At 38.2% G+C, this 12,754-nt stretch overlaps 1 pseudogene; it reads right to left on the reverse strand.

Annotated features, from left to right (window-relative positions):
• Positions 1 to 251: 251 nt before the first annotated feature.
• Positions 252 to 12,072, reverse strand: LOC125834311 (uncharacterized; annotated as a pseudogene).
• Between the last annotated feature and the right edge of the window lie 682 nt (positions 12,073 to 12,754).

The following is a 12,754-nucleotide window of genomic DNA, read 5'->3' on the forward strand; positions in this document are numbered from 1 at the left end:
ACTATCCACTCGTGTAATCAAATTCATAATTAGATCTCTCGTTTATTACCAGATATCCCTAGACCTCACTGACTCCAATTTCATCCAAATTTGGACTAGGCTAGGAATTCTCAAGTTACCACGAAAAAGTTTTTCGGCACAAATTTTTTTCCCATTGGCTTTTCTATAACGCCAGGAATAAGTCGTTACAATAGATACCAATTTACCCGTCACTAGTCCCCAAGTGACAAACTAGGAAAAACGGGATAAAGTTAGGGTAGAGTAGTACCTGAATCGACGAACAACGGGGGATACTTGTCTCGCATGTCCTTTTCGATTTCCCAAGTAGCTTCCTCAACTGGACGATGCTTCCATTGAACATTCACGGACTTAATATCTTTGGTCCTCAGCTTCCGGACATCACGATCAAGAATTGTAATTGGTTCCTCCTCATATTGAAAGTCTTTGTCTAGCAACATTGATCCCCATTTTATAATGTAATCCCCATCACCATGATATCTCTTCAACATGGACACATGAAATACCGGATGAACTCCTGATAGGTTAGGAGGTAAAGCCAATCTATACGCTACTGGTCATACACAGTCAATAATTTCAAATGGTCCAATGTATCGAGGACTAAGTTTGCCCTTCTTGCCAAATCTCGTCAACCCTTTCATAGGTGACACCTTAAGAAGAACTTTCTCACCAGCCTGAAATGTCATGTCTCTTACCTTATGGTCTTGATACTTTTTTCTGTCTACTTTGGGCTGCTAAAAGCTTAGCTTGAATACTCCTCACTTTATCCTGAGCATCCTTCACTAAATCAACCCTCAAAGGTTTCACATCTTCGGCCTCAAACCATCCTATAGGTGATCTACATCCCCTCCCATACAGTGCTTCAAATGGTGTCATATCAATGCTGGACTGGTAACTATTATTATAAGAGAACTCGCATAAAGGTAGGAACTTATCCCAATGTCCTCCAAAGTTAATCACACATGCCCTCAACATGTCCTCTAACACTTGGATAGTTCTCTCCGATTGCCCGTCCATCTGCGGATGAAAAGCTGTACTAAAAGTGAGTTGTGTGCTCAATTCATCATGTAATTTCCTCCAAAACTTGGATGTGAACTACGTACCACGATCTGCGATTATAGAAAGGGGCACCCTGTGCAGCCTTACTATCTCTTTTACATACACCTTAGCCAATTGTTGCGCATTATAATCTATCCTTACCGAAATAAAATTGGTTGACGTAGTCAATCTGTCAACCACTACCCAAATAGAACCAAAATTTCCCAAAGTCTTGGGAAGACCAACTACGAAATCCATAGCTGTCCTTTCCCACTTCCATTCCAGAATTGGCATTCTCTGAAGCAAACCTGTCGGCCTTTGATGCTCATATTTTACTTGTTGGCAATTTTGACGCATTGCCACAAACTCCGTTATATCTTTCTTCATGCCAGGCCACTAATGAAGTCGCTTCAAATCTCGGTACATATGGGTCACACCCGGGTGAATGGAATACCGCGAACCATGGGATTCTGTCAATAAGTTTTGAATCAAGTCATCTACTCGAGGGACACAAATCCTTCCTTTAAAACTGAGCACACCCCCCGCATCAAGAACCAAATCTTGTGCATTACCAATCACTGTCTTCTTTCTAAGCTCATTCAAATTCTCATCCTCAAACTGTTTGGCCTTAATCTCTTCAATGAACGTGGCCCTTACCTTAATGCTAGCTAACACCCCACCTTTCTGTGAGATGCCCAACTGCATGAACTTGGATTCCAAGGTTTGAATTTCCTTAGCCAAAGGTCGCTTGGATACACTCAAGCAAGCTAGACTACCCATACTCACCGCCTTCCGACTTAGCGCGTCTGCCACTACATTAGCCTTACCCGGATGATACTGGATGGTCACATCATAATCCATGAGTAACTCCATCCACCTTTGTTGTCTCAAATTTATATCATTTTGAGTGAATACATGTTGTAGGCTACGGTGATTCAGTAAATACCTCACATTTGACACCATAGAGGTAATGCCGCCAGATCTTAAGAGCAAACACTGCTGCCGCCAACTCTAAATCATGTGTTGGGTAATTCCTCTCATGAACCTTCAACTGTCGCGATTCATAAGCTATAACATTCTTATCCTCCATTAACACAACACCTAAACCCGAATGGGAAGCATCACAATAAACAATAAAATCTTTACCTTCCACCAGTAGCGCTAGAATAGGTGGTGTGGTCAAAAGAGTCTTGAGCTTTTGAAAGCTCTCCTCACATTTTTCTGTCCATTCAAAAGGTACCTCCTTTTTGGTCAACCTTGTAAGATGTGTGGTAATAGAAGCAAAGTTCTTCACAAATCGACGATAGTAGCTAGCGAGCTCCACAAAACTCCTAACTCCAGTCACAGAGCTAAGCCGAACCTAATTCTTAACCGCTTCAATCTTTTGGGGATCTACCATTACCCCTTCCTTTGAAACTACATGCCCCAAGAAGGCAACTGAAGTCAACCAAAATTCACACTTAGAAAATTTTGCATACAACTTTTGTTTCCCAAGAACACCCAGAACAATACGAAGATGGTCGGCATTATCTTCCTCAATTTTCGAATAAACCAAAATGTCATCAATAAATACTATCACAAACGAATCAAGAAATTGTTTGAACACACCATTCAGCAAACTCATGAAAGTTGTAGGCGCATTTGTCAACCCAAACGATATAACTAGAAATTCATAGTGCCCATAGCGGGTCCTAAATGCCATTTTTGGTATATCCTCAAGCCTAATTTTTAAAGAAAACTGATGCACCTTGCAATTGGTCAAAAAGATCATCTATTCGAGGCAATGGGTACTTGTTTTGAATGGTGACTCTATTCAATTGCCGGTAGTCTATACACATCCTCGTACTACCATTTTTTTCTTAACAAACAAGACAGGAGCACCCCAAGGGGACGAACTAGGACGGATAAACCCTTTATCAAAAAGTTCTTGGATTTGAACCTTAAGCTCTCTCAATTCTACCGGGGCCATGCGATACGGAGGGATGGAAATGGGGTGGGTACCAGGTTCCAAATCAATGCAGAAATCTATATCTCTATCCGGAGGCATACCAGGCAAATCAGTAGGAAATACTTCTCTAAATTTTGACACTACAGAAATAGACTCAATAGAGGGAGACTCAACCTCAATATCCCGAATATGAGCCAAATATGCCAAACAACCCTGCCCCACCAGTTTCCTAACCCGAATGGAGGATATGAACTTAGCTGGCTTAGGCTTGTACACCCTTTCCCACTCTAACTTTTCGCTACCCGAAATTTCTAGTCACAGACTTAGTAATACAATTAAGCACAGCGTAATACGGGGACAACCAAGTCATGCCTAAGATTATATCAAAGTTCATCATATCCAATATAACCAAATCAGTCCAAGTTTGGAAACTCATAAACATAACAGAACAAGCACGATAAACATGTGTGACTATGACAGACTCTCCAACTGGGGTAGAAACCTAGATGGGGGCATCAAGTATATCACAATTCATATCAAATCCTAAGGTAAACTGAATGGACACATAAGAATAAGTAGAACCCATATCAAATAACATATTAGCCATTCGGTCACAGACAAATATGGTACATGTGATCACTACATCAGAAGACTTTGCCTCGCTCTTGCCTGGAAAGGCGTAACACTTAGCCCTGTCATCTTTATGGGAGACTTCCCTGCCTGGCTGCGCTGTACCTCTGCCTGCGTTACCATTTCCTTGACCTCGACGGCCTCGTTGATTTCCTCATCACCCACATTGTAGACGTCTTCAACCATTATTACCATTTCCCACGAGTACCACTGCTCTAGTCTGTTGTTATGCGGGGTCCAACATGCGTGGATGGAGAAAATATCTCCTCATATGTCTAGGTTCTCCATAATTGTAACAAGTGTGATCGAAAGATGGTCAGCTGCCCGTCGAAAGTGTGACTCCCTGGCTATCCTGAATCAAATTCTGAGGTGAAGTTCCTGAGTAATTACTTATAGAAGTGGGCATAGCGGACTAAATTGGCCGGGCTGCAAGTGTCGGACTCCTGAACCTCTGGAGTAGGAACCCTGGAAGTTACCCGTGTTCTTAGCTTTCTTAGCCAACACTTTAGCCTGCCCATCGCACCTCACTCCTTCCACTTTCTGCACAAAATATGTTACCTCATTAAAACTTTTTCCTACAGAAGTCATATGCACAGACAATATCTGTAACTCTGAATTCAATCCCTTGACGAATAGACGGATCCTCTCTTCCTCAGTAGTCACCAATTGTGTAGCATATCTAGACAAAGCATGGAGCTTAGCCTCATAAGTAGCCACAGACATACCACCTTGCTCCAAAGCCATGAACTCATCCTTTTTACGATCTCTCAAAGTTCGGGGCACATACGTCTCCAAGAACAGAGCATGAAATTGGGTCCAAGTGAGTCGGGGTAAAGCTTACGATTTGCATTCCACATAAGCTCTCCACCATTGCTTAGCCTCACCTTGAAGTTGAAAGGTCACAAACTCTACTCCATGTTGATGGAAATTACCCAACTTATGCAGCCTCTCATAACAATCTAAGATGAACTCATAGACGTCCTCACTCTCAGAACCATGGAATACCGGAGGCTTTAGTTTCACGAACTTAGTCAACATGTCGTGTTCATTACCAGTCATCACAAGACCTAACAAAGGACAGAAGAAAGCATCAATGCCTACAGTTCCACCCACCTTGGGGACAGTAATAAGAATAAGGGGTTGGCGGGAGCTTGAGTTGCTTCAACTGTGGGAAGGACTCCAAGACCAACCAATCCCTTCAAAAAAGACATAATTTGTTGAGCTAACACTGGGTCTATGGAAGGATTACCTATATTCTCATCCTGCACCTCTTCCTCTTGTCCAACATCCTCATCACTCTCAACCTTAACATTCTCCTTTATCTCTTCATGATGCACGGGAGGATTCTTATTTCTGGAAGCATTCTCAACCGGACCTCCACCCCTAGCGGGTGATACCCTTCATCTGCCCCTGCCCCTTGCTCGCCCTCTACCCATTCCTCGACCGCGACCTCTCGTTCCGGATTCCTCAGCTGGCTCGTTGACAGGAGCTGCGGGCCTGGCACTGTTGAACCTAGTGTTAACCATCTACGGACAGAAGAGTGAAGGAGGCTACATACCAATTCGGATCGCCAGATACCAATTGGAATCAAGTTATAGCACAAAAGGAGACAAGAGAAAACAGAAAAATTTCCTAAAGTCCTATAGCCTCTCGAAGAAAAGTACAGACGTCTCCGTACCATTCCGTAAGACTCTACTAGACTCATTTTGGTACGTCGAGATCAACGAACCTAGGGATCTGATACCAAATTTTTCACGACGCAGACCGTCGTGATTGGCACCCACACTAACTCTCCGATGGGAGAACTGTTACTACAACCCAACTAACCAAATTAATGAAAACTTAAGCATTTAAAGATACGAAAGTAGGTTTAAATGTCTAAAGGAAAAATAGGGAGTTCCCATAAACTCCGAAAGTCTAACAAACAAATCTGGAAATAATGCCTAGAACCTGAAAGTCAATGTACCAAAACATCTACTAACGAAAATTCTAAGAAAATGGGTGCAACCCCAAACTAAACATAAGAATATCTAAAGTACTAGTTTGAGTCCGAATAGAAATGGACTAAACATAACGAGAACTTATGGCAGCCTGGAAGAACTGGCTTACCCTTGAATTCGATCTCGATCACTGATCTCCTAAATGAGGTCTATCAGTAGCCGCCTAAAGATGCCCTGTACTCAACAAAGAAAGAGCAAGTGCGATATCAATACACAACCACAGTGTACTGGTAGGATCACATGACTATTCCAGTAAGTGAAACGTATACAAGTAATAACATCATAATAAAACAGGCATATACCGTACATATATAATATCAATCATCATTTTAGGATCAATGTACAATTCCACATTCTCAATAATACATCTATATTACAAGTCAATGGTCCTCTCATGGAAATCATACCCAAACTATTAGTGTGTCGGATCGTGACACTCGTTCCAAGTTAGTGTGTCGGATCATGACACCCGTTCCAATATGTATATCAGTACGTGAAATATGATCCCAGTTAGTATGTCAGAACGTGACACGCGTTCCATTCAACATGCCACAATCACAAGGTACATTCTCATAATCATACAATCAAGTGTTGATTCATGGCATACAATCATTCATTCATACTAATTTACGATTAGTGTGATCAATAGTGCAACATTCGCATACATCTATGCATTATAATAAAGAAATTGTTAACATACATCACACAAACATGAAATCACAACCATCACCTACCTCGAACAAAGCTTTGACCTTCCTAAGAAACTTGATTCTTCCATTTCCGAATTCTTTCCGCTTGCTCTAGGTCTACAAACAAACAATTCAATGCGGGGATCAATAATTAAGGTCTAATTTACCCAAATTATGACAAACCCAAGACCCAAATTATGATCCTAAAGTGCAGTTAGGGCTTTTCCCACCATCCTAAACAGTTCAAAACCCTCCCCCAACAATAAATAATCAAGATTCTACGTTCTACGGATCGAAAAATAGATTTGGAGAGTGAAAATCTTACCTTTAGCACCAAAAGTCGTGGGAAACTGTTAAGAAATCACCTGGGGTCGTCTCCTAGCTCTCAAGAACGAAACTTGCAGAAAATAATATTTTTGGGGTTTATTTCTGACTTAAGTCGCGACTGTCCCGCTATGGCGGCCCCGCCTTGGCGGGAATTATTCCGCCCTGGCGGCTTGCACGAAAACAGTGAGTCAAATTAAGAATTTCAAACCCCCATTTGACAACACACCTTCATCCCATGACACTCAGAAACTATCCGTTCACGCTAAGATCAGTTTCAGGAGTTCTACTCGCTCGAATTCGATTCCGTAAAGTCGTACGAGTTCCTTAACGTCTTAGTTATCCACTCGTGTAATCAAATTCATAATTAGCTCTGTCGTTTATTACCAGATCTCTCTAGACTTCACTGACTCCGATTTCGTCCAAATCTGGACTAGGTTAGGAATTCTCAAGTTGCTACAAAAAAGTTTTTCGACCCAAAATTTTTCCCCGTTGGCTTTCTATAACGACGGGAACTGGTCATTACAATCACAAATAACTATTTAAAATATTAAATAAAAATAAAAATATTATGTTTAATACATTAAAATTGATATTAAATGTAAATTTTATTTTCTATCTAATTTTTTCTTATTATACTTATCATCATTTCAAGAATGTTAAAAGAAAACAAAAGAAATATGACTTTTAGGGCGAATCGGATGACTACTCAAATATAATCGGGTAATTAAATTATTACTTTATAAATAGGATAATTAAGGAGCTGTGGTAAATATGTCATTTACTAATCACTATTATTCATGTATTAGGGATCCCTTGATATTATTCTAATTATATCTCGTATATGGAATACCTTATCCAATTACTTTGATATAAATAGCGGAGATAAAATAATTCAGTATCTTATTCTAAAACTTTTTTTTTAATTCAAAACTTTTATACCTTCTATCTCACACTAAACAATCTCTAAGTGTAGCTTTTCAAACAGTGATTTTTGAGGGAGGGGAGAGGGGAATTACTTGTTTTTTAGCTTCCGAAAATAATTAATATTATTTACTAGAAACCCTTATTTTTTCTGTGTCAAACACCATGCTTTTCTAAAAATAAGCACTTTTTGAAAGGGAAAAAAATCACTTTTGACTTTTCAAAAACTTATAAGATCTAATTATTAATAAAATATTCTATGTGATTACTAATCTGTCCCAATTTATATGGTATTGTTTGAATTTTGAGAATTGAACAATTCAAATTTAACTGTAAATGTGGGTATCAAATTTTCAAATTTATCGAAAATACAATTAATATATTCAATAATGTAGTATAAGTCACCACTAAGTGACAATTTAAATTTATATTCACATTATCTAAATCTCTTTAATAAAAATAAAATACTTCATCGTAACTAATTTTTTTATTTTTTTCCTAATACTTTTTTATTTTATTTGTAGTCATGATGAGAAGAAGATCACGTAATTAATCCGCTCAAGTTTCAACACACGGTCACAATACCTAAAAATAAATAAATTTGATAGTTGAATAATCAAAATGTCACTAGAAAATGCACATAAGTGATTGCACCATCTGATGCGGTAAATTGTTTAGTATTGTAATTCTTTACATTTTCACTTTGTGTTCAATTTTTTTTCTAATTAATTTATTGGTTGAAAATTTTATCCCGGAAAAATAATTTTTAATGCAGAAAACTGTTTATATAAATTTATTCGACACGTTAGACCTCAAAAAGATGAAGACAAAAGAGACAGAAGATTGCAACCTATTACATGTTATATTATTTCCTACATCAGTCTTCTGACCCTATCTCCTAACCTATGACTTAACTTTCAAACTCATACTTGACCCTGACACTTGACCAAGGACTAAACTTTTGAATTGCGATCTGGCCCCAACATTGGATCCCAACTTCTAATCCAAGATCCGACTTTTAAATCGAGACTCGTTCCCAATTTCCGACTCAAAACACAACTTTTGAAATCGGATTCAAATCTGACATTTGACTTGGGACTCAATCATAACACCCAATTTGGGACTCAACATTTGATTTGGAATAAGATATATCATGACAATTAGTTTTGATTCTAAATTTGACACTTAACCTGGAATCCAACCTTAATTTTTTTCCAAATCTAACTTGGATACATGAATCAAAACCCCAAGCTGACACCTGACTCGAAACTCAACTATGACACCCGATCTGAGATATGACCTCAAATCTTGACCTGGGACTCAATACTTGAATCGGGATTCAACCCTAACCTGATCTGAAAATTGAAATTTAGATCAAAACTCAAGGTCAGGAGTCAGGTACTGAATAAAAAACTAGGAGTCGAATCTTAGATTAGTATCGAAATTGGTACCCGAGACTTGAGTTAGGGTGGAAAGTTGAGGTGTGAGGTTGAAAAAGAATTTTGGAAATTTTTTCCTTACTTTTGGAAGTAAATCAGTTTCCTTAAATTTGAGGAAAATAAGTTGATTTGAAAAAAACATTTAAGTCAACCAATTAAACACACTCTTGATACGGTTAGTGTATTTTTATAAAAAGTCTATTTAGAAAAAAACTAGCTTTTTCTACTCCGCAAAAATTCTTATATTCTGTCAAAAGCTTAGTTGAACACCTCACTTTTTAAAAAATAAGCATTTTCTAGAAAAATAAATATATGAACACTTTGGGGGTTATACAAAATTAAAAATAAAATATTGAAACCGCCGAAGAGAAATAAAAAAAATGAAACTGCAAAAAGTTACTTGAAATTGTGGGAGAACAATTTGAGAGGAGGACACGAAATTTTTGAAATATGAAATCTAATTGTGCTTGAGTGAATTAAGAAGAAAAATGGGTAAAAAATATAGGGTGAGAGTGAAAGACTATTTGTATAATTGGGGAAAATGGTAAATATGGTAATATATGTTGGATATACAAATTCGGAAGTGGTTCCTAGTAAATGGGATGAAACGTTATAGTGGCAAGTGGTATTTTTTTATAACTATAGCTATGATAAATAATTAAGAAGTATATATTAGCTGAGTCATGTAATTTTTCCTATATTTTATATGATTTCATACACCGATGTAAAATGACCTATTGTTGTTTCGATTATTTAAGATATATTTAATTAATTTTAAAGTAATTAATATTACCTTTTCCATCCAAATAGAAATATTTTGTGTATTTCGTTTTATGTAAACATAGTTTTAAAAGGCAACTTCTTAATTTCCACTCCCCACATGACATATTTAAGATCATAAAATTAAGAGAAAATACATAATTACCCCATCGAACTTATACCATTTTTTGAAGTAGACACCTTAAGTTTGTGAAAGTCCTATTACCCCACAAAAGTATTTCCAACTACAATAAATACACCATTTTAACAGCACTTGCAATCTCATTGTCAGCGAGTGTGTCTCACCCCCAAATAAAATAATGTAACTTTAGTTTTTCCTGATCCTTTAATAAAGGGTTGGGTAAAATCCAGAACCGCTCAAAATCTTGAGAGGTTCCCTTTTTAATGTTAAACATTTTGTACATAAATCATGACGAAAAAGAACATTCTCGATCACTAGAAAATTTTAGAAATTTCATTGCAGATGTTCGTAGAACTTTAACAGTAGCTGATAGAAGAAGCTCCATCATTAAAGAACTTTATAGTGGTAGCTCAAATGACATCTTCTTTGTTTATGGGTACACAAGAATGTGATCAAGTTAAGTAAGCAATATGGGCTCAATGTGATCAAAACCCTCTTCGAAAAAGCAAGGCGAACAGATGCATCTCATGACCTTTATCGATCTATCAGTTTATGGAACTTTAAATGGTACGAATGTGCATTAGTCTTTGCAGTCCACAGTGTATTTTTAAACTCATTCCTATTTGGCACCCCAAAATTGGCTAATCGGATTGTTGGGGTACTTAGAGGAAGAAACAGTGAATTTGTAAATAAAGCTTTTTGGTTGATATAGAAAAGAGACTTTTTGAGAACTCGCCAAACTCCAGATGTTCATATGGCATCTCATGGAGGTTTATAGATCGAATTATTGGATTGACAGAAGAGAATTTTTTTTGGCTACACATGGGTAGCTCTTCAATGCCATCAATGGCGGTTTGTGGAAGATGGAAAGTGGTCTATTTAATAAAGTAAAGAAAATTTAAATTGGTGATACCACGTGGCACTAACACACTGGTTTAGGGGTTAAATTTGCCTCATTCACGCGTGTCAGGAACCAACCCACCGGGCCGTGCATGCACCCACTCTACCACCTAAGTAGGAGAACCCTCATATCCCAATGTTTTAAAAATACGAAAAAATTAGGAATACTGATGAAATAAGAAATTCATGTAATTTATAAAAAAGAGTTTTAAAATACAATTATAGTTAAGACTTGTAAAGTAATTAACACCCCAAGGGATCTAGTCTAAAGAAGTACAAGAGCTACTAAGAGTACATGTATAACAAAATAATAAATGACGCAGCTTCCACTATGCTGAAGGAAGGATGGAAGCTGTTGGAGATGGTCTTTGTCTTCACCTAAGAAACATCACTGATCTTGCAACCAGACTATGCCCAAAAAGGCATAGTAAGAGTGGTATCAGTACAACCACACGTACTGGTAGGCATCATCGGTCAACCCGATACCCACCGCATAATATAAGAAATCGATTGATAAGAAACATGCAAAAGATTGTTCGCTCATCCACCTTCATCTCCTTATACCTTACCATTCCCGATCACCTAATTAAATACTGAAAACCTTGTCTTTAACCCTTTAACCGCTCCGTTTCTTGATCATACTTAATCTTTTTATCCCTTAAAACAAATCTTGGGAATAACTACTACCACCCCGGTAAACACCCACGATACACCCTTACTCATTCCTCATCACTACGTAACCCCCAACCCATAATACTTCCTACTAAGCTTATCAACGGTCTCCATACTAATCCTTTTCTAGGGAAGTACCCCAATCATAATGCTATCACTAAGCATCACCTCAAATCCTCAATAATAATTCCCCTGGCCATATTTTAAATAACAACGATAGCACCGGGACCCTTAGTTCCCCCTTATCATACCACAACCCGATTTGGGACTCTACCATTCACCATTCCTCATAAAATAGATATCTCTAATCAACTTGCACCTTGCAACCCCAAAATATAAGAACGTGATGTACAACTATCACATCATTTCAGAAAAAACATGTCAATTTCACATTCTCAAGAATACACAGTAAATATGACAATTCAATGGTCCTCTTATGGAACCCAAACCCAAACTGTTAGTGTACCGGTACGTTGTACTCGATCCAAGTTAGCGTGCCGGATGTGACACCCGATCCCATATATGCGTCGGAACGTGGCACCCGATCCAAGTTTGTGTGTTGGAACATAACACCCGATCCATTCAACATACCATAATCACAATCACAATGTACATTCTCATAATCATACAATCAAGAGGTGATTCATGGCATATAGTTATTCATTCATACTCATTTACATAGGGTGTGATCAATAATGCAGCATTCACATACATACATGCAATACAATGAAGAAATTACAAACATATATCCTACAAACATAAAACCACAACCATCACCTACCCCTCGTTCATCTACTAAGGCTTTCTCCTACGGTATACGTCTGATTGAATACCTAGGGTACAAGTACAACATCTTGATTCGGTGCACGAAAGCCTATGCATGAATTCTGCCATCAAACTCAATATACTACACATCGAATGATGGATTTGAAACTACTCAATTAAATAAACTTAGCCTACTTGGGCGACAAGCAGCTGCACAAAATAATGGCTTCGATTCTTGTTTCCGGACCTCGTGACGGTGGATTTGACCAAAGATTTGCAAGTTATCGATCTCCTCACGCTAGAACTCCTTTCCTCCTTCTTTCCCAAGCCTAGAGTAGCTTTTGGAGGGTTTCTGGGGTGACTTGTGTCTAAATTAGGTGTTTTGGGAAAAGGGAGAAAATAAGGTTTCGCGTTATTTAAGTTTTGTTCTGTCTATCCCGCTCTGGCGTGATCTCTGCCGCTCTGGCGCCACCGCCCTAGCGACAACTGGCCCGCTGTGGCGGGAT

This window comes from Solanum verrucosum, unplaced genomic scaffold (assembly GCF_900185275.1).
Source record: "Solanum verrucosum unplaced genomic scaffold, falcon-dt-bn FXZP01000178.1, whole genome shotgun sequence".
In the NCBI taxonomy this organism is placed as follows: Eukaryota; Viridiplantae; Streptophyta; class Magnoliopsida; order Solanales; family Solanaceae; genus Solanum; species Solanum verrucosum.